The sequence below is a fragment of the Microcebus murinus genome, chromosome 10 (genome assembly GCF_040939455.1).
Source record: "Microcebus murinus isolate Inina chromosome 10, M.murinus_Inina_mat1.0, whole genome shotgun sequence".
Lineage (NCBI taxonomy): Eukaryota > Metazoa > Chordata > Mammalia > Primates > Cheirogaleidae > Microcebus > Microcebus murinus.
The window spans coordinates 4496389-4500040 of NC_134113.1; the positions used below are offsets into that span (position 1 = coordinate 4496389).

A 3652-nucleotide genomic window follows, 5' to 3' on the forward strand; every position below is an offset into this window, starting at 1 on the left:
ATTAGGCGTTGGTACATTAGTTTTTATCTTCAACTTTATCATAATCTTCATAATATGTCACTGCATGGTAAGATCTGTTAAATGATAACTGTAGAAAAGAGGTATGATCATTGTAAACTGTATGAACCCTGATATTTTAGCCTAGAAGCTACTTGTAGAACAAGATTGATTCTAACTGAAAAGCTTACACATTCTCTAAGCTCTAAATAAGATATCAAGGGCGATGCTCTTCTGGAATGGTGGCATAAATACCTTAGAAAATAAACTCTTTCATAGTTTTTTGGGTTTTTTTCCACTGTGCAACCCGCTTCAGTGGCAGCAACCCCCTACAGGCCAGGCAATGGTTTGGGGCCACCGTTTGCTCTGGCATGGGACACTATGAGAGACTCAAGGGGACAGGCCTGCCATAAATCCAAACCCATGCATTCTTCTATAGTTTTTATAATACCTATTCCTCTACTTCTTCCTCACCCACAGGCTTGAAGTTTTGTTCTATTTGCATATTTAACATTCATATTTGACTTATCTGAAATTAATATCTCTCCTCTGGCCTTGAATAATACCAAGAGCTTAAAATGCTCGAATCCAAACAGCCATCGCTATATCCTATATGTCATTATTGTTCATTACTTCCCCCTCATTTTTATATTCTTCAAATTAGTTGCTATTGCTGTTGCTTTTATACAGTCAATGCTCATATAGATTTGCCTCTGGAGTTACCAATTATCGTTCACCATTGTTTCTTACATTTTTCTCTTTCAAATTTTTTTTTTTTCCTGAAATAAATCCTGTAGTATTTCTTTCAGTGGGAATCTTTTTTTTTTTTTTTTTTTTTTTTTTTTGAGACAGAGTCTCACTTTTGTTGCCCTGGCTAGAGTGAATGCCGTGGCGTCAGTCTAGCTCACAGCAACCTCAAACTCCTGGGCTCAAGCGATCCTCCTGCCTCAGCCTCCCAAGTAGCTGGGACTACAGGCATGCACCATCATGCCCGGCTAATTTTTTGTATATATATTTTTAGTTGGTCAATTAATTTCTTTCTATTTTTAGTAGAGACGGGGTCTCGCTCAGGCTGGTTTCGAACTCCCGACCTCGAGCAATCCGCCTGCCTCGGCCTCCCAGAGTGCTAGGATTACAGGCTTGAGCCACCGCGCCTGGCCTCAGTGGGAATCTTTATAGTGGCATTCTTTCTTTTAGTCTTATAAAGGAGAAAAAAAAAAAAAAAACAACCCTTCTCTCCCTTATTCTTTTATTGACATTTAGCTGGGATGGGAATTCTAGGAAGGCATTTATCTCCTGTCAGGGTACAGATGTAATTATGTTTCTTTCTAGAGAAGTTACATTGTGCCACAGCTGGTCAGTGGAGGGACCCAGGCCCATCTGACACCAGAGCGGAAGTTGTTAGCCAAGCCTTTCTTAATTGTATTCACCAAATAATATAATATTTGAATAATAACAAGGTCTACAGTGCATCTACATCATGACAGCACATGGGCAAGTTTTAAAATACAGTACTCAATTCAGTTCAGCAAGCATTTTTGCAAACTTCCCACATGCTGAGCAGCAAAGGAGGAAAGGATACAAAAGAATATTATCCTTTGACAGAGAGAACTGCAATCCCATTAGGGAAGTGAGAAGTATTCAACCAGCATTTATTGTCACACTCTGGCCTCCCTGGCCGGAGTGGGTTTCAGGATGGGTTTCAGGATGCTCGGAAATAAGAAACACACAGCGCTGCCTTTGAGCTAGGAACACGCGTGTGTAGTGATTGCCCTGGGTGGGACACACGCGAGCCCGAGGCAAGGCTTGCACATAGCTAGTTTATTTTGGGAAGTAAGTGATCACAGAGGCCAGGGAGCATTTAACAGGGAATCCAGAAGATGGATTCTCTGCTCCAGCCGGGGAAAGCCATGCCAAAGGTGCTGCTGTGGGCCCGGGTGCTCGGTGTGAGTCTGCGTTCTCCAGAGAAACAGAGGACTCGGGGTGTGTACGCATTATAAAGGACTGACTCGTGAGATTAGGGAGGCTGGCAGGTTCAAAATGTGCAGTTTAAGCTGGCAGGTGGGAGACCCAGGAGAGCTGACGGTGCAGATGGAGTCCAAAGGCGGTGTGCCCCAGAATTCCTTCTTGCTCTGGGAGGCCAGCTGTAGTCGGCAGGGTTCTCCAGAGAGTGAGCCAATGGGATGTTATATACAGGTATGCATATATGAGAGGGAATTTATTAGGGGAATGGGCGCACAGGTTATGGAGGCCAAGAAGTCCCACAGTAGGCCGTCTACAACCCGGAAACCAGGGAAGCTAGTAGGGTGGCTCCTTCCAAGCTGACGGTGTCATCCCAGTTTAAGGCAGAAGGCCCAAGAGCCAGGGTGGCGGGGCCACTCGTGTGAGTCCTGGAATCCAAAAGCTGGAGAACCTGGACTTCCAGTGTCCAAGGGCAGGAGAAATGGGGCATCCCAGCTCCGGTGGGGAGAGAGCATGAATTCGCCCTTCCTCTGCCTTCTCGGTCCATCAGGTCTCCCTGCCGATTGGATGATGCCTGCCCACGGTGAGAGTGGATCTTCCTCGCCCAGTCCACAAACTTACACCCCAGTCTCCTCGGAAACACCCTCGTAGACACGCCCAGAAACAATCTTTTGCTATCTAGGTATCCCTTAATCCAGTCAAGTTAACACCTAAAATTAGCCATCACACTGGCCTTTTTTTCTATTCAGGTCTTCAACTGATTGGATGAGGCCCCTTCACCTTATGGAAGGAAATGTGCTTTCCTGGAGTTCACTGATTTGAATGCGAATTTCACCCACGCCACTCCCCACCAAGCTGACACATAAAATTAACCACCACACGCTTGACCCCCTGGTGCCTCCTGGGAACGTATCGAATGTGCCTCAGACTGTGCCAACTGGTGACAGAGAGGGAAGCGGTTATCCACTGGCGCCACCTCCCAGGAGTCCAGGCTTGCTCTATGGGATGTTAACTCACTTCCTGGTTGCAGGTGCATGAATGCCGGGCTTCCCTTATTGTGGCCTTTTCCAGAACTTTCTGTGACATGACATTTATTAACCAGAGTTTACCTAAAAGTTGGAGCCAAGGAAGTTTTTCCTAGAGTGGAAACAGCCCAATGCACTTGGAAAAGGCAGACACAGCTAAGCTCAAATTACAATTTTATTACTGAGCAGTGAAGCTATTTCATCTTCCTGAGCCCTTTATTATTATTTTCCATCAGTTAAATGAGGACAATGCCACCTACCTCCAAGGATTCCTGGGAATATCACATACTGAGACAGAAGTGTATTCCTGGGCATTTTGTACACAATCAACAAATACTAATTTCTTTTTTCTTTCTTTGCTCACAAAAAATTGGGGAAAGGCTTCATTTAAAATTTTTGCTTGAATTGCCTTATATTATACTTTTATGGGAAATATTTGAGACTCCCTCTAAAAATGTATGTGATTTACAAATAAAGTTTACAAATGTTTTTACACTCCTTCTAGGCTACATTACTTTATTCTTCTGATCCTAAGAGGGTTATATGTGTGTAGATTTAACTCATAAAAGTGGACGGGCATGGTGGCTCACACCTGTAATCCTAGCACTCTGGGAGGCCGAGTTGGTAGAATTGCTCAAGGTCAGGAGTTCGAAACCAGCCTGAGCAAG

General features: G+C 44.4%; 1 non-coding gene across 1 annotated transcript; it reads right to left on the reverse strand.

The window, feature by feature from the left end:
- Positions 1 to 293: 293 nt before the first annotated feature.
- On the reverse strand, positions 294 to 424 carry LOC142873608 (small nucleolar RNA SNORA42/SNORA80 family). Its single transcript, XR_012921602.1, has one exon. It is a non-coding gene; the product is annotated as a small nucleolar RNA SNORA42/SNORA80 family (small nucleolar RNA).
- Positions 425 to 3652: the final 3228 nt, after the last annotated feature.